Source organism: Cynocephalus volans, chromosome 1 (genome assembly GCF_027409185.1).
Source record: "Cynocephalus volans isolate mCynVol1 chromosome 1, mCynVol1.pri, whole genome shotgun sequence".
Classification (NCBI taxonomy): domain Eukaryota; kingdom Metazoa; phylum Chordata; class Mammalia; order Dermoptera; family Cynocephalidae; genus Cynocephalus; species Cynocephalus volans.
In genome coordinates, this window is record NC_084460.1 from 225,943,383 (window position 1) to 225,963,304 (window position 19,922).

Here is a 19,922-nt window from a genome sequence, read left to right on the forward strand (position 1 = left end):
ATATTAACACGTGTAAAATGATTGGACTAGTGTCTGGCACATAGTAACTGCTCAATAAGTATTAAAGCACATATGCATCCCAAACATTATAAATTATAGCCAATGAATTGTACACATGAGCCAATGAAAACAAAATTTTTCTTTCATAAGGTTCTTTGTCTTAGGGTCTCCTACATGAGGTAGCATGAGGCCAACGGTGCTGGTAAGGTGCAATGAGAGCAAAGGCAGGAATGAAAACTTTCGTTTCTACAGAAGCACAACCATATCTAAGTATGAGAGCCCAAAGAGCTGAAAAGTTTCGACATGTAGAGAACATAGTATACTTTTCCAGTTTAATTCACACCTAAGTCATTACTGTAGGATTTCAGTTAGAGGTTTATGACTCAGCACAAAGAATTGTATTATTTTTAAAGCACCTAGCACCAGTTCATCAATCACATATATAAAGGTTACAAATTATAATTTAGGCATTCTTCTTTAAGAATAGTTGCAGTTTTGAATACCTACTTGTGCCAAATGTATTTATTTCAATTGTTACTAATCATCACCACAATCCAAAGTGTTTAGTACTATTATTATTCCCCTTTTAAATATGTACACACATTTTTAGAGAGAGATTATCTAATGTATCTGATGTAGTCTAGGTCGTACACTTGTTAACAGTGGAGCCTGGATTCAAATGAAGACTTATTTAAGTTTAAAGGCAATGTTATTTTTCTCTGAGGTTCTATTTTCCCACATTAGCCCTTCCAATTTCTTTGTCTCAGTAGCTTGTCAATGCTCTTAACCCAATGATCTCTGAACTGTATCAAGTTTTTCTAGCTGTTCTTTGTAGCAGCACAGGTCTGCTGCAGACTGCTCCAGCCCATCCAGGAACAACCTCTTGATATGTGGCACAAAATGAAAGTGTCTTGTATATGAGTTATTGAAGTCCCAGAAATGGTGAAAAGAAAAAATGGGGCAGAAGCAATATTGGAAGAAATAATGTTAAGAATTTTCCAAAATTGACAAGATGCATTAGCCCACAGAGTCAAGAAATTTTACAAACCTAAGCATGTCAAATATAAAGAAAAACACACCTAGAAACATAGAAAAAGATGGCTGAGAGCAAAAAACAGAGAGAAAATATTAAAAGCAACCAGAGAAGCAAAGACATGTTACTTTCAATCAAGTAGCAATGAAATGAACAATTAATTCATCAACAGAAGTGATGGAAATAAAAGACTATGAAAGGACATCATAAGAAAGTAATTGCCAACCTAGAAGTATCCATCCAGCAAAAATATGAAATTGCACAAAGAAATGGAAAGAACAAAATGGGTAAATATATCATTAAATATAAGTGCATATTGACTGGACATTGATTAAAGAAAACAATAACAGTAATGTCTGAGAATTTTAAAAATATGTAAAATTCTAATTCACGATAATAACATTGAGAAAAGTAAATGGAATTAAAGTTTTCTAAAATTTTAGCATTATTGGGAATGATTATTAATTCTTATAAGATTGCAATAAATCAAAGATGCATATCATAATCTAGGGTAACCATTAAAATAATATTAAATTATTTAAAAATAATAAGTTATGGAGGGAAAATAGAATAATAAAGCCAAATAAGACAAGAGAAGAAAGAAAAAAGTAGCATTAAACAAGTGGTGCAACAGAAAACAAAAAAATAGATAGTAAATATAAATCCAAATGTATCATTATTTACTTTGAATGTAAGTGGACTAAATATCACAATTTAAAAGACTAAAATTGTCTGATGAGATAGTTTGGAGCAGGAAAATAAAAAGCAGGAAAGAGGAAGGGAAAAATATTAGACAAAAGCAAAAATAAACACAGAGGAAGGAAGGAAGGAAGGAAGGAAGGAAGGAAGGAAGGAAGGAAGGAAGGAAGGAAGGAAGGAAGGAAGGAAGGGAGAGAGAGAGATAAAGAGAGAAAGAAAGAAAACTGCCTTGATACGCCAGCTGTGAGTAGTAGAATTATAGTATAGCAGAAGTAACGGGAATGAGAAGGAGTCCTACTGAGAGTGGGGAAACTTAATGAGAAAGTGACATTACTATGAAGAAAGGCAAAAGAAATTAATTAAATTAAGAACAAAATGAATTAAAACAACATAGAAGTCTGTGGAAATCAGATAGGATATATTAAGGCATGAACAACCCATTCACTTTTAAGCTCACTGTTGTTTCTGGCAATGTTACTATGGAAGTTCATAATAATGAATAATATTTATCAAGAAAAGATTAAATTATGCTCTGTAGATACTATTTTCAGAGATTAGGAAATGTGTGATACATTTTGGGAAATTTACCATCCAAATGGTGAAAATGAAGAAGCAATGCTGCAAAAGTGATACCTTTACATTAACTAGAAATTCGGGGTACTCTTCCACACCACTGTAATGATAATTCTCTTCTCTTCTATTGGAAGAATGAGGCATGTGAATTCCATGGCATGGGGAATTATCTATCCAGGGGGTATGAGAAGCATCTGAGATCAGCTGATGAAAGAGTGAGGGAATGGTCTTAAAATACGTTAACATACTTACCTAGAGCAGTGCTTCTCAAAGTTTGAAAGGCATATGAATTACCTGATGCTTCTGTTAAAAATACATGTTCTTATAAGGTCTGTGGTAGAGCCTGAGATTTGTAGCAAGATGTCAAGTGACGGCCCACAGTTGGAGTAGCCAGGGCCTAGAAAACATCGAATAGAAAGTTTTGAGAATGATAATCAAAGGTCAGTAATGAAAGTAACTCATTTATTTTATGAACATTGCCCCTGTGGCTCTAAACCCTGTCTAAAGATACAATAAACACCCACAGGGGGGGAAAAAAAAAGAGAGAGAGAGAGAAGGTCATTCAGGAGATTTTAGGAAATTTCTAAAAATGTAGCAAATACAAGGCAACAAATACATATCAAGTTATTTCCACTAAAGTATTTTTAAAAAGAGTTTGCAATTATTTACTTCTTTTTACAAAGAGCAAAAGCTTTTGCAGCCTGTTAAATGTGTATCTTCATTGTGTCTCAGAACTATCAAATTTAACTTGAGGATACAAAAGCTTCCTTAAAAAAACATTCACAGGGGAACTGCAGTCATTTTTGATTATGATTTTTTAAAATATACTTTCCACCAAATTTCTTATAAAATTAAAAGCTGGGGTCATATAAAGCTGTCAATCACTGGCAAATGAGAAATGCACACAGTAAACATTTGGAAAAATAACATAGCAGTTTTCTTCTTTTATTAAATTTTGACTGAACAAATGGTAAGTGCTTTGGTGTCAGGGAAGCTGCAAGAATAAAAGGCAATAAGTTTGGAAGCAGCATGTTATAAAGATTAATATAACTATATTGAATTATCTTATCCACATATTCTCCTCACCCTATATAATACCCCTGTCCTCTAAGAAGTATTTAATCAGTAGTCTTGAAACCTTGGAATGTTGCCTTATTTTTGTGACTTTTGAGATCTGCAGATAGTATGAAGAAATCAAGAACACTAAAATACAAAACATTTTTTCTAAAAAATATTACTAATAAGAGAAATAAAGTTTACTTAAGTGTCTTAGAAGGAATATGATTCTTATTGAAAACTCTATTTGTCTGCAGTTTAAACAAATATTGTTTAAAACCAACAATTATCTTTCCATTTAATCCTATGGCTAGAGTAGTGAGGGGAAAACTGCATCAAAACATTAAAATAAGAAATATGAGAATTAGAGAAATACATAAATTAGCTTCATTGAAATTAAGGCAATCTGTTTAGAAGAAGGAAAGTAGTAATCAAATAATTTTCTGGAGTACTTTACACAGGGGCAAAGATGAAATAAGAAACAATTTAGCACAATGGGGGAAAAGATTGATTGAAATCCTGAGGGAGTTCCTACAAAATAAAAATTATGTTATAAAAAGAAGAAAAGGAGAAAAGTTGTTCTAGTTCAGTAATGAGAGGAACAGATGGAAAAATACTTTTTAATCCATAATTTTGAATATGAAATATTTATAAGATTATTTTAAAATGCGTTTTTACATTGTAATGAGTTTCTATACACCTCAGTTGTCTTAAGAATCAAAATATCACCATTATCATCCTCCACAATTATTTGTTGATCATGGCTACATAATTCCAGGCCCTGAGAAATCAAAATGTATAAAGCATGGCCCAGTGCTCTAAGTAATTACAATCAAGTAGGGCTGAGAATGTATCATCTCATTTATTCATGAATTTCTCTCTTTATTCCATTGTATCAATGCAGTGAATATCAATTTAGCACAAGAGGCTATTGTGGGGGGCGGGGGGAGATGAATTAAATAGACTTTTTGGCTTCAAGGAGTTTATACTTTAATAGGGGAAATAAATCAGACATCAAATGATGAGTTACACCTGTATTAGCTGCATAGGTATTGAGTGTAGGCCCCTAAAATTTGTCCAAAGAATATCGAAACGGTTTTAAAAGAGAGAGAGAGAGAGAGATAATGTGGCATATGAAATCAGCATTAGAATCATTACTTCTGTCCTGTGAGAACAAGGAATGCTTTTTGAAGGAAATGTCTTGAGAGCTGAGTACAAAAAAACTAATAGGATTTGAAAAGAATGACAAAACAAGGAAGGGCCATTTGACAAAGTAAAAAGCAGGAGCATTGAGATGGGAAAATAGGAAGGACATAATAAGGTAAATGGAAATAAAGAGGGCCATGGTTTGGCTTGAGTATAAAAATGCAAATAGGAGATTTCCAATGCGGGTGGCTTGTGAGTTCATGCATTAAAAATACATACTGAAACACCACACATGGACACATACACATACACCCCTCCAAACATCAAATAATAATAGATAAAATATTTCAAAAAAGAAAATAGATGCAAGAACAAAAGGAATATCTCTGTGAACCAGAAACTAACAAAAATATCATCAGTAAATGCTGGAGCAGCCTTGCAGACCAAAATCAGAAAGGAGAGTCTGGGAATTCAACTGTTGTGATCTAATGGGGATTATCCCACATGAGATGGGGCATTAGAGCCAGTATTCCTATTGCTGGCTGGGAAAAGTGACAACAGCTGCCCAGGTTCACCTGAGACCAATCTTGCCAACAAGAACATTCCATAGGACAAATGTCCAGAGGGTCCAATATAAGATTTAGTCAGAATTGAAGATTCTCAGGTCCTAAATGCCATGTGAGGGAGAGTGGACACTAAGTGAGAAAAATAAAATCTCACTAAAGAAGAGATGTCAAATCAAAATTTCAAAAGACAAAATAGAACACCAGGAAAGACAATTAAGACACTCAAAGGGAAAATAGATAATAGAGCACATTGAAAATATGATAAAATAAGTGTGTTTAAGAAAGTCAAAGAGATACAGGTAAAAATATCATTATAAAAACAGAACAGTAAATTATGAGAGAGAAGTTAGCAGCTAGGAATCTAGAGAGACAACATATAAAAAACAAAGTAGAAATCATGTAAATAATTTTTTAAAAATCAGTGGGCTCTGTCAAAAAGAGAATTACTGAATTGGAAGATAAAGGAGAAAATTGTTGAGAACAAAACTTCAAAAGATAGGGTTAAAAATATGAGAAAAAGAGCCAACATTATGTCTAACAAAAGACATAATGGTGTGAAAGAGAGAGAGAATGACTGAGACAGCAGCAAAGAGATAATGATGGTTGAGAATTTTCTATAATTAAAGACAATTTCAAGCTCTCGATTTAAAAAAAAATCCAAAAGATAATTTTTTTAAATGCCCAGACACATTGTATAAAACTGTAAAACACTAGGAATAAAGAGAAACACTTCAACGCATCAAGAAAATGAGAGAGAATACTTATAATAGAAAGACAATTAGATTAACAGCACAATTCTTACTAGCAACAAGAGATGCCAGAAGAAACTGGAATAACACAAGTAGCTCCAAACCATCCAGCTAAACTTTCAAGTGTGAGCATAAAATACACACTTGCAGGTTTATAAAGACTAAGAGCATTTGCCACCCATTGGTCTTCACTGAGAGAACTACTAAGGAACTATTGATACTTCATCAAGAGAAAGAGTTATCCCATTCATTCAATACTAGATGCTTTTTGAACACAAGCTATATATTAGACATTGTTCATATGCTGAGAATAGAACGGTCAAAATTAAAAGCAGAGTAAAACACACAGTCTCTGCTATAATGGCACTTACATTCAAGTTGGGGGATGGTGCAGATAAAAAAATGCAAATTCTCTGCCCTCGGTTAATGATGAAGACTATGAAGACACAACAAGAAAGCAGGGTGAAATAACATACAGTCTCAGGGGCATATTTTAGTTGAAATGGTCAATGCAAGGCTACCAAAGGCAATGATGTTTGTTACAACCTGATTGAAGTAGAGGCATAAGCAATGTGAAAATCTGAAAGGAAGAGAATTCCAAGAAAAGAAAGTGTCTAAGCCCATAGGCAGTAGCTTACTTGTTACATTTGAAGAATAATGATGAAATCAGTAACTTGGAGTGCAGTGAACAAAAGAGGAATGCAAGAAACCGAAGCCAGAGAGGATGGCAGGGACTGTGTGTCATAAGAACTTGTAAGCTAGTATAAGAACGTTGGGCTGTATTCTACGTGGGAGACAAAGCTATTTGAGTGACATAATCATTAGACTTGGAAAAGAATACCCTGGTTGCTGTGTTATGAACAGACTAACAGAGTTAAAGAAGCAGTAAGATATTTCAGTAATTTGTTGCATTAGTCAAGGTGATAATACCTTGACCATGATGCTAAGTGAAATGCGGAGTAACAAGTGTAGGGATTTGGATATACTTTGAAGGCAGAAACAAGAACACTTGTAAACTCAGAAGGATAGAGTGGAGTGCAAGAAATAACATGTAGAGAGGAATAAGTAAAATAAAAATGATGTAAGGTAGTAGTGGGAGAAAATATTAGAATGATAGTTTTGATTGGGGCAAGTTTTAATATGTCAGATTTTGAATTACTTTTAAGACATTGGAAATTCAATTGTACTATGAGGGGTCTTCAAAAAGTTTATGGCAAGATCAGTATTATCTTTTAATTCAATTTTTCCATGAAACTTTTGAAGTATCCTCATATTTCTGTGTCTATCTGAATAAATGCTAATGCAGTAGTTCTATGCAGTAGGCCTATGCAGATTCAGGGAATCCAAGATGTTATGAGATCTAACTTATGCTGGGGGAAGCTTCAAGTGGTAGCAGGAAGTTCAATCCTATGAACAGAATTTGGAACCTAAAAGCTAGGACCATGGACCAAAGGTGGTAGGCCAGGAGTGGAAGGACAGTAAAATAGCATGGGCGTTCCGACTGTGGGTTTGAGACATGAGTAGGACTTAGAAGTAAACACTATTTCAGGATCCAGTTATATCAGAGAGAGATAATCACAGGGCTGCAGTTCAGGGTCAAAATTCTGGTATTTGGTAATGAGGTTGGAAAGAAATTACATAGAGGCTCTGGTCTAGAGAACATTAGATCATCAACAAGTATAACAATTGGGAGTTATTATTTTATTGTTGATAACAAAGACCAGAAATACAATGGCTAAATAATATAGAAGGTCATCTTTCCCATGCAATGTGAGAAATGCTTTCTTCCTTTTCTTATAAAGCTTACAGTCTATTTATTCCCTGATAAGCCATTAAACCATTAACCCATTAATTAATTAATGGATTAATTCATTCATCAGGGCGTAGTCCTCATGATCCAATTACCTCATAAAGACCTGACCTTTCAAATACTATATTTGAGATTAAATTCCAATGTGAGACTGGGGGGACTTTCAAACCATGGCAATATCCTTCTCATGGTAAAAGGTGGAGCACAAGAGGGCAAGCCTAACTGTGCACACATATTTTAGCTTCTGTTCAAGTCATGCCAGCTAACATCCTATTACTCAAAACAAGTCACATGACTTGTCCAACATGACTGCTATGGAGACTTACACTCCCCCTGTGGAGGTGGGGTGCTGGAGAGAAAGTGAATATTTGCTGAACAATAATCTATCCTGTTGTTCACAAATATCCATGCACCTCCCATGTGCAAAATACACTCAGCTCCATTTCTGGAATCCCAAAAGTGGTATCCAACCATGACATTAGGCTTGAAGCCAGCTCATATCATCCAAATAGGTACAGTTATGGGTCCTTTTGATATAAAGTCCCAGACACTGAAAAAATAAGTTATGTGTCCCCCAACCCCCAACCTAACACATGCAAAGTCAAAACAATGGAATAAGGACAGGGTAAGTGCAATAATCTCATATAAGAGAAGAGTGAGAGGCATGCAACAGTCAGCAGTCCTTTGCAATTTTTAAATCTTGTTGGTCTAATGTTGCCAGCCCCACCTACAGTAGAGGATATTTCTTGACTGGGTCCCAGATTTCTTCCCTGGGAGCACATATACAGTTCATTGTACTCCCTGGTTCCTGAAGTCACCCTTCCTTTACTGCCACCCACCTTGGCCATTTCAGAAGAAGGCTTTGAAGGATGTGTCTTTCTTGCCACTGAACAACTTACTCATCCTACTTTCAGGTTGTAGAAAATCAGATTTTTAACCTCTCAAACTGATTCAATCTCTTATGTTCCAGTTCATGCTGGTAGTGCTATTGCCAGGAGTTCTCTCAAAAACCGAATTGACTTTCTGTATATTTTATTATAGTCAAGTTCATGTGCTAAAAGCCATACCCAAAATTTTTTAGAGCTATGCTTCTTTCTCTAATCTTAAAAATTGTAGTTTAGATGCATAATGCTTATGTGGAAGCACCCTTTAAATTTTCTAGAACCCCTTTTATCCCTCTGAAAGCAACTATGAGACTAAGAAACATAAGTTTGTTAGTATCTTAATCCACAGGTCTTTCCAAATGGTGTTGATAGACACACCCTTGACTTGGTCTTTACACTGAGACTCTGCTTTATTTTCAGTACCTAAATTTTGTCCTTTCCCGGAGGCTGTGTCGTAAAGGTTACACGTTTGATGTGGTGAGAAACAATTTCATTTTCCAACCCTTAAATGTCTGGGTTCTCTATATTCTCTTTAAATTCTCCTTGTAAACCAGCCAATTATTTTCTGAGCTTATCTCTATCTTGTATTATTACCTTTTCAAATATAACCAACAGCAGTCAATTCATGCTTTGAGTATTCTGCCTCAGAATGCCCTTGCCCAATTTGTCAAATTTATTAGGCATATTTTTGCCTTCTAGTTTATTGCAGGTGACAGTTTCACCAAATAATCTCCATTACATAATACAGGTTACTGTTTTTCCATTGTTTTTTTTTTTTTTTTTGTAGTTTTTTATCATTTTTTTCCAGCATCCTGTGTGCCTGGTACACAATCCCAGTGCCACCGCCAAATATAATGGTAGGATCTACTTCTAGTACTAATTTCTGTAATTAGTTCATTATGAACCCCCAAAATCCTATGAAACAAACATCCTCAAAATTCAGTGACCTATAACAATACTCATTTATTTCTTGTTCACCTATCTGTACGTGTGTGTGTTTGGGGTGAGGGATGGGTTGGTGGATCAAGACTGGGCTTGATTTCAAGCTATGAGTTAGATCCAGGTCTGTTCCGTATGTCTTTCATCCTCATTGGTCCAGTAGCTACCAAAAGCATATTTTTCTCCAGGCAAAAGTTAGGAGTTCCAGACAACAAATCCTGTCATGCAGGTTCTGATCACTCAGAGTCATTCCGGTCTTGGATCACATCACATCTTCTAACATCTCATTGACCAAAGCAGATCATATGACCAAGCATGAAGTCAATTGGACAGAGAAGTACACCCTCCTCTGGAAACAGCATAAGGAAGGGAGGAGAGAATATTTATTGAGCAATTACAGTATAATTTACCATACATAAGAACAATAGGTCAAATTCTAAAATGCTCATAGAGAATGAAATACCCCATAGGTCAAAAGAGACAGTACTGAGGATATAGAGTGTAAATAAACCGAGAAGTGGTTGTTGGGACATATTGTCTGGGCAATGGTTTAAAAATGGGAGTGGGTAGCACAGCACACACACACACGCCTCTTTATGTTCTCATAATAGGGGTGACAGGTAATAGCAGCTTCTAAGAGAATTTGCGTATACAAGGAATGGCCATTATATATATATTCATGTGCATATGTCTATGGAAACTGATACTAGAAGATTTCAAAACTGAAAATCAGCCATTCAAAAAGTTAACAGTCTCCACCTTCAAATAAGAAGTCTCTTTTATTCTGGGAGAGCATTATTGGTGGTCCCTTTAAGTATGCAGATATAGAACAAGTGCATATTCTCAGAGACTGGAAGAATCTTAGGTCCTGTCGTGTAAAAGTTACAGGTGCCTGGCTCAGTTAAGTGTTCTGAGGTCAAATTTGGGCATGTGGGTTATGAGTGGCCACTTCCCTTCTTTTCTTTCTATTTCCCTCCCTCCCTCTTTCTCTTTTTCTTTTTTTCTTTCTACATCTGTTTTTTTTTGTTTGTTTGTTTTACATTTTATTATGAACAATTTCTAACACACATAAAAATTGGAGAATAAAGAAGGTACCATTGCACCTGTCACACTCAGCTTCAGCTTTCCATCTCATGGCCACTATTGTTTCATGTACACCCTAGCCACCCTCCCTGCCCCAAGATTAACATATAAGTAACCCAGACATAATGCTATTTCATCCTAAGTATTTCAGTAGAGTTGCTACATTTAATAGCTGCAAGTTCTTACTTTATCCTCAAGCCTTCAGTAAAATTTTGTCAAAAGTGAGATTCTGGTGTGTTTTGTGCTAGGGAACATTATGAAATTCTTGTCCCTGTTTTGAAAGAGTAGCTAAGGGGAAACTGTATCCTTTTCAAGACTGGAGTGGGATTATTAAGACAATTACCTGGAACAGAAATCTACACATAACAGAGAGGGAACCTCGGCAGGGAAGGGCATCTGCAGCAAGGAAAGCAGTGTGGGGCGATGAGGGGAGAGCAGAGCTTATGCCCATGACAGAGGGACCTCCTGGGCAGTTCGTTTCAAACTGTAAGCTGCTGTTCATTAGTGGAGAGTGAAATCAGTTTCCTGGGTAACACAACCATCCCCAAAATAAAATATGAGTAAGTTAGAATGAACTAGACCAGAATAGAAAATACCGGTGTGCACAAGATACTTATTAAAGCTAAGTACAGTATTGATTTTGCAGCTTTCACAAAGGTATACTGGGTCATGATTTTGATGCATTTATGACTGATAGATATGGCCACAGATGTTTGGAAAGCAATGCTTTAAAAATAACTCAGAGACACTTTGAAGGGAATGGAAGTTTCTGGCAATTTGGCCTGTGGAAGACTGCATAGCTCACTTGCTGAGTGTAACGACTTCTTTTGCTTACTAATATATTCTTGACACTTTGCAAAATGTTGACACATGGTGCGTTCTTAATAAGTATTTGTTTAATAAATGAGTAAGACAAATAAATACATGTCTGGTTAGCTGATGGTTTTCCTTCATGTAGTGATTCCAGCTCGTTCCATCTTGTGACTCCACTGTTTCCTAAGGTCTCACTGGCACCTGTGTCTAGCTGATAGGTGATGGAGCCTGTATTAGTCCATTTCCATTACTTATAACAGAATACCTGAAACTGGGTAATTTGTAAAGAAACAATATTTATCTGAAAGTTAGGGAGGCTGGGAAGTCCAAAGTCCCGGGAACACATCTGGTGAGGGCCTTATTGGTGGATGGTGATTCTTCCCAGCAATACAAAGTGTCACATGGCAGATGGCTTGAGCAAGAGAGGCATAAGCTCCTCACTTCCTCTCCTTTCAAAGCCATCAGAACCACTCCCATTACTCCATAAATGGATCAACCCATTCACCAGGGCACAGTCCTCACAATCCAATCCCTTCCCAAAGGCCCATCATTTCAACTACCGTAATAGGATTTCCCACTCTCTTACCTTTGTCACAGTGGGGATTAAGTTTCATTGAGTTTGGGGGACATTCAGTCCACAGAAGAGCTTGGGTAGGCATCCTTCCTCTTAAAAGCTTAGGCAAGATCTAGTCTCATGACTACACCAAGGTGCAAAGGAGGCTGGAAAATATAGTCCAGCTCTGTGCCCAGGAAAAGAAGTAAATAGATCTGATAGACAAATTGCATGATTATATAAAGTAGTATATAATATGGATCAAATAAATAGTATGGTTGATTTCTTGAAGCTAAAGTGAAAACTTGTAAATCAACCTGCATGGAGAATTCTTCAAGATTTTTATGATTTTTCTAACTATTTTTTTCCCACTCACATATAAACTGACAGCATATTTTTTAAACAGCTCCAATTGTCTTTCCTACATCTTCAGGGTGTTTTTACAGAAACAACTCTGTCTTTCTGTACTCTTTTCATTAGCTTACCATATGAAATTATATAATTATTGCAGTATGCGCTGGAAATAAACACGTTTGGGAACAAACATAACTTATTCTTCATAGGCATTCAACTTAACTGCTGGGTTCATCCCAGCTGGTAACCTACTAGCACAAGTGTTCAGCATGTTGTCACTAAGTTTTCACAGAGAGGATAGAGAGCAATAGTGAGCTGATCAAGGGGAGGTTGGTTGAGACGGTTTCTATTGTCCATAAGTAAATATTGCCTATATTATCAATCTTTATTGCCACGATTCTTTTTAAAAAAGTGCACTTACAATGTTTATTGTATATGCAAACATATAAAAGGTTATATATTTACTACTTTTAATGATTTCTCTTTTTGTTATTAAAAAAATCTGAATTACATTAGAATTGATCTTCCTGATGCATGCATTTGTTTACTGTGTGGATTTCTTTCAGATATTACTTAGGGTTATATTTAAAGTCTTTTCTTAATTTGTTTAATAATAATTGGTAATGTTTATTTTACACTTAGTCTGCAGGCTAAGTATTATATATGCATTAATTCACACAGTACTCCAAACATCCTAGAGGAAGATATATTAGTATCCCCATTTTACAGAGGGGGTAAATAGGGTTAAGATGTTGCCTATCTTGTTTATGATCATAGAGCTAGAGCCAACTACTATCTAATATAAAAGGGGTTACTACAGGTTGAAGAAACTACTCGTGAGGTCATTCTTCACCCTTTGATTGGCTTTTGATTATCCTTTTGATAAGCCCTCATTTACAGCACATAAATAATATATAACATTTCTATGTCAAGAAATTGTTTTGATGGCCCTTAAGAATTCAGCACAATATATAACCTTTATGCTATAATCTATGATCTAGGAGGTCACGGACTATGTCTACTTTAGTTGACAGCTGTATTTTCTTATTCATAGCATGGTACCTGGTTCAATAAAACATTTATTGAAGAATAAATGAATCGGTGAAAGAATGAATGACTTTTTCCAGTATGATTTAAATATTAAAATGGGAATAGAATAACATATCTAAGATAAAAGAAAATTGTGAAATAGCAATAAAATTATTTTAGTATCAATTGATATCCTTTATTTAATCTTTTGAAAATTGTTAGGAAGGATCCAGCGGTTAAAAGACAAAATCTTCTCAAATATTATACAACTTATGTTATAAGAGAAAATAATGTATCTGAAGGTTTATTCCCACTGAAACCAAGGCTAGGGTTTAATAAGCACAGATAGAAAAATTATGTCAGAGAATTTTATTAATCATCTAAAAATTTATTCCATAAAACTATCCAATGACTGCTAAATGCCACTTTTTACTGAACCATCATAATTTAGAAAATTAAAGATTAGTAAATGTGCATGTTATATTAAAATCACACATCCTTTTGAAATGGACAGTCATGCTTTCTACCTGAAAAACTGCTGATTTAAATCAGTATAAATTTGGTGGTTTATCAGTCAGGGTCCCAGCAGGTAGCAAATGGCACACTCAAATTAAGACAGTTTAAAGAGAGTTTAATTAAGGGACTATTTAGAAATGTGTGTCTAGGACTCCTGGGAGCCACAAGAGATAATATAGTGCCCCAGTGAAGTAACTTGTATATTTTACTAGTAAAAGCTAGTAACCAGTAACAACACTTTAAATACCACCCAAGGCCTGAAGAGGCAAGGAGTAAATGCAGTTATATGGAGGGCTGTGGGCTGAGCACTGCCTTGAAGCAACCAATGGCCTTCAGTTGAGGGAAGCAGTCACCCGTAGCAGCTCTGCACTACCTCACTCTCTCCCATCCCTCTCATCATCTGCTCTTGTCCCCTGTATGCCTAAGCCAAAGGACAAGGATGCTCCTTGTTATTGTCAATACAGGATGGCTCTCCCTTAAAAGAATGGGGCAAGTCACAGCTGAGAGTACACCAGTCAGCAAAAGCACAAAAGACCCAACATAGGGTCTAAACAAATCTTTTTCATCTTAAAAAGTCCTTTATCAACTGTATTTAAAATGTACTTTCCTGGCAAGTACATAGATTTTGTATTGTAATAAGTGGTAAAATAAAATTAGCAAACCTATTTAAGAAGTATTTTTCAAAAATATTTTAATATCATTTTAATATTATTTTAATAATGTTGGCAAGGATGTGGAGAAGAGGGAACTCTTGTACACTGTTGATGGGAAAGTAGATTGGTGTGGCCATTATGGGAAACCGTATAGAGGTTTCTAAAGAAATTAAAAATAGAACTGCCATATGACCCAGAAATTCCCTTTCTGGACATATACATAAAGGAAATAAAATCACCATCTTGCACTCCCATGTTCATTGCAGTATTATTAACAATAGCCAAGATGTGGAAATAACCTAAGTGTCCATCAATGGACAAATGGATAAAGAAACTATGGTGTATATATAAAATGGAATATTATTCAGCCCTAAATGAAGAGATCTTGATATTTGCCGTAACATGGATGAAACTTAAGGACATTATGCTAAGCAAATTAAGCCAGACACAGAAAGAGAAATATTGCATGATCTCATACATGGTCTCTAAAACAAAACAAAACAAAAAATCAAGTATACACAGAGATAGAGAACAAAACAGTGGTGGGGGGTGGAGAGAAAATGGGAAGATGTAGGTCAGAGGATACAAAATAGCAGTTATGCTGGATGAACATGTCTAGAGATCTAATGTATAACATGAGAGATTTAGGTAATATAATTGTATTGTATTGGGGACTTGTGATAAATGAGTAGATTTTACCTGCTCTTGACACAAAAACAAAATATGTGTAAGTATGTGAGATAATGGATATGTTATTTGCTTCACTATAGTCACCTTTTTACTATCTATCTATCTATGTATCCCATAACATCATGTTGGATACATTAAATATACACAATAAAACATTTTAAAAAATTTTTTAAATGATATTTTAGAAAACTGAATTGGAGACTAATATTTTTTAGGGAGTTTTCTCTATTTATTTACCTATTTATTTTTTATCGTTATTATTTTTAATTAACATGATGTTTTAAAATACAAGGATATATCAAAAACTTCATGGAATGATTTGTATTATCTTTTAATTCTGTTGTTCCACAAACTTTTTCTGAAATACCCTTATATGTATACATTGTGGAATGGCTAAATCAAGCTGATTAACATATGCCTTACCTCACATACATATTTATTTGTGGTAAGAATTCTTAAAATCATTAGTATTAAAATCACTAGTATTGATGGGAGGAATAATACATTCCCTGCCCAATCCACAAGGTTGCTGTGGGATTAAATAAAACATCTGAAAATGCTATGCAAATGTAAGTTGCCTTTTTTTTTTAAGTGAGGAAAACAGCCTTGTAATTATGCTCTTCATTTTTCCTTCTTTCATTGACATTTCTGAGAATGTACAATACTGTCTTTCTAATGATCCAGTTAAAATGCAATCAAATAATTATGATATGATGTGATAAATGTGGGAGATGAATTCTGCATCCAGATGGGGGTTGGGAAAAGCTTCAGGAAGGAGGTGACATGTGATTTGGACCTTGAGGGGAGACTAGGAATTCAGCATCAGTGTCCAGGAAAAGGATTGCAGGAAGGAAAAGAACACAAGGAAAGACATGGAGGTATGTTGCTCCTGGATTATTTGGAAAAGAAGGAGACCAGGGTTGCTGGCGTATAGGATGTACAGGACGTATGATATGGCAAAAGAAGAGGCTGTAAAAAAACATGTATTAAGGTTCTGCAGAGAAGCAGAATCGATGGGATGGCATACATGGAAATTTACTGTCATGGGAACTGGCTCACATAGTTATGGAGGTTGAGAAGTCCCATGACTGCAAAAGCTAGAGGCCCAAGAAAGCCAGTAATGTGATTCAGCACAAGTTAGAAGGTCTGAAAATAGGGGACATGATGGTAAGTCCTTGTCTGAGTCAGAATATTTGAGAAGCAGGAGCACCAATGTCTGAGGGCACAAAAAGATGGATGTCCCAAACAGATCAGAAAGAAAATTCACCCTTCCTCTGCCTTCTTGTTTTATTCAGGCCCTCAGTGGATTGGATGAGGCACACCCACATTGGTGAGGGTGATCTTCTCTACTCAGTCAAGCAATTCAAATGTCAATCTCTTCTAGAAATACCCTCATAGACACACCCAGAAATAACATTTTACCAGCTCTCTGGTCATCCCTTAGCCCAGTGAAGTTGACACATAGAAGTAAACATCACAGAACAATTGCATCAAATTGTCCAGGACCTTTTTTCCCATACTAAGAATATTTGATTTTTTTGTTTTTCCTTTTCCTTTTTCCACTCTACAGTAGTAATTTTAAACCCAAGATTCATTTTATAATTTTCTGGGGAGCTTTCAAAAAATACTAATGCCTGGAACCAATTAAAGTAGAATCTTTGGGAATGAGAGCCAGGCACAGACTTTTAAAATAAATAAATAAATAAGATCCCTAGGTAATTTTAATATGCACCTGGTGATCAGAACCTGTACAGTAGAATGAACAAGAAGACCCATCAATATCTTCAGTCAAGGATTTTTTTTTCCCCCCTGGAGCAATAGGCCTGTATGCCAGATGCCTTCTGCACACATCCTCCGGGATATTGCACAGGTAACTACCTCATATTCAGAATTGTGTCAACATTTCTCCCAATGTCCCAAATCTATGCTTTGTATAAAATTCTTTATTTCAGTGAATGTCACCAAGATGTATTCAGTCCAGAAATCTCATCGTCACTCTTGAGTTCTTCCTACCACAGTCACCAAATTCTCTTTGTCTACTTATTTATTCATCCAGGCTGCTGAACTTCTCCCCTCTTGAGTTGTGAATGCCCTCACCCAGGCCTCCATTTCCTCTTGCCTGGACAGGAACTGGCATCCCAGCTGCAATTTTGTCCCAATTCAGTCAGTTTTCTACATAATTGCTGCAGTGACATTTCTAAAATACAGATCCATGAGTCATTCTAATATTGAATATCATTTGATATTTTCTAATTTTTCTTAAAATTAAAAGCATTTTAACATTTATTTAAATGCCTTTAAAATCACTTCACCTGCTACCTGCCTCTCTACACTTCTCAGGGGAGTGTCCACACATGCTGTTCCTCTTGCATGGGTCTCCTTACCTGATACCTTTTGTCTGGGCAATTCAGTTCATTTTCAGCTCTCCTCCATGAACTCAAACCTGACATTCTGAGACCATAGAAACCAGTATTACCCTTATTAAGGCACTTATTGAGCTGCATTTTAACTGCTTATTTTATTTAATATTTTACTCACAGTATACAAAGTTTTTAGTACAAGGAAAATGTCTTTCTTGTTCATTGTTTGTATTCTGACAGTGTAACGTGGTTATTGGGGTGTAATGATACAATAATGTACAATACTCAGGCCCTGTTCTCCAGATTATAGTCTGGTGGGAAGCAGATAAGTAAATGGGAAAACACAATATAACGTGAATTTGAAGTATTATTTTAGGTGAAAGCTGAGGAGTGTTATGGAGCCCAGAAGAGTAGCATCTAATTCAGCCTTGATGGGGTTAAGGGATGGTCATTAAGGAAGACTTGGGTGTGAATTTTACATCTAAGCTTATCTCTGAAGGTGTAAGGAGTTGGTCAGAGAAAAAGGGAAGAGCAAAATGTATGGAACACAAAGAGCAAGGAGCTATGCAAAGGCCAGGAAGAGAGAGAAAGCAGCACATGGTAAAGGAACTCTGAGTAGCAAAGCATGACTGAGAGTTTGGAGGCATGTAGTGGGGAGACAGATGGAGAGAGAGCTAGCATGATGGGCAGATCCCAGGTGATGAAATGGATGTGCATTTGGAACCCGATCTTAGGGCCATTGAAAGCTAATATATATTGTAAGCAGGCGCTTGACCTTATCTTTCTTGGTCTTTAGAGTGATCACTATCAGTGATCCTGAAGATTATTTGAGAAGGGCACAGCTAGACAATTAGTTAGGAAGCCTGTGTGGATCAGGAGAAAGGTGGTCTCAGTGGACATGCAGATTTGAGATCTAATGAAGAGAAATGAATGAGAAAGTCCCAATGAACTTGCTGATTGATAGGAGGAGGGAAGTATAAAGGACGGAGGTGTAAAGGAAGGAGACTGGTTTCTGACACGGGCATTAAAGTGGAGGGTGACGCCATCCTCTGAGATGGGAGTGGCTGGCAAGGAGCAGGCTGGGCATGTGAAGAAGACAAGTTCAGCTTGGGGCTCTTTGAAGGTAGTAATGTTAGTTTGTACAAGGGATATAGTTATGGGTTGAATTGTGTCCCCCCGAGAAAGATTTGTTGATGTCTTAAACCCCAGTACCTCAGAATGTGACTTTATTTGGAAATAGGGTCATTGCACATGTAATTAAGGTTAAATTGTGGTCATACTGGAATAGGGTGGATCCCTTAGGAGAAGAAGATGGCCATGTAAGGAGACAGACACAGGGAGAACAACATGTGAAGACAGAGGACTGGAGTGACGCATCTACAAGCAAAGAAACACCTAGGATTTCTGCAAACCACCATGAGTGAGGAAGAGGCAGAAATGAATCCTCCGCTGGAGGCTTAGGTGGGAGCATGGCCCTGCCAACACCTTGACTTCAGACTTCTGGCTTCCAGAACTGTGAGAGACAAAATTTCAGTTCTAGGCTAGCTTGTTTGTGATACTTTGTTATATACTAGCCCTAAGAAATGAATACAGATTTTAAAATAATACTACCTAATATTTTTAAGCACTTACTCCATGCCAGCCACTGTTCTAAGTGATTTATGTGTATGAACGAATTAATCCTCATGGCAACTTTATAATGTAGGTAATATTATTATAAAATAATATATAAATTATTATAAAAAAACAGGAAGGAAAACAGGTTGAGTGAAAGAAGAAAAGGAAAGGAATTAGGTTATTTTTGTGCATCCTAGATAACATATTCTTTTGAGACACCTAAGCATTCCCCAGGAGCTGCTCTAGAGTGTAAGAGGTCAGCAGATTTCCCTTAATGTAAAAATTTAAAGAAACAAGCAACCCTACCACACAGCGAGTGATACGTGGACCTACTGAGTGTACTGTGTAAGCATTTGTTTCCATGAGGTACCCCACCAGGCTCTGATAACAGAGACCAATAGAGACTGAGAAGAGTAAGTCCCAGGTGCCACAGGTGATGTATGGACTTCTGATCTATTGCTATGGTAAGAAATGCAAGGGGCAGCTGATGCATGCCGATGAACTGCAAACAAGCATGTTTAATTTGTTGCAAAAGTTGTCAGCTTTATAACCATGTAGCTGATTTTCCCTAAGGACAGAGCTTTTCCCTGTCCTGCTGCCCAGGGCCAACTAAACACTTTAGGTAGTCCTCACCCTTGTGGGTGGCTGCCTTCAGACTTGGTTTTCTTCTTGCCTAACTGTTAGGAAAATACATTTCTTCAGGAATAAATCCCCACTGTAAATGTATATATGAATTGAGACTGTTCTGAGATGGATTTTCTCTTGTGGCTTCTGGAATCAGTTTCAGAAGCTGAGGAAA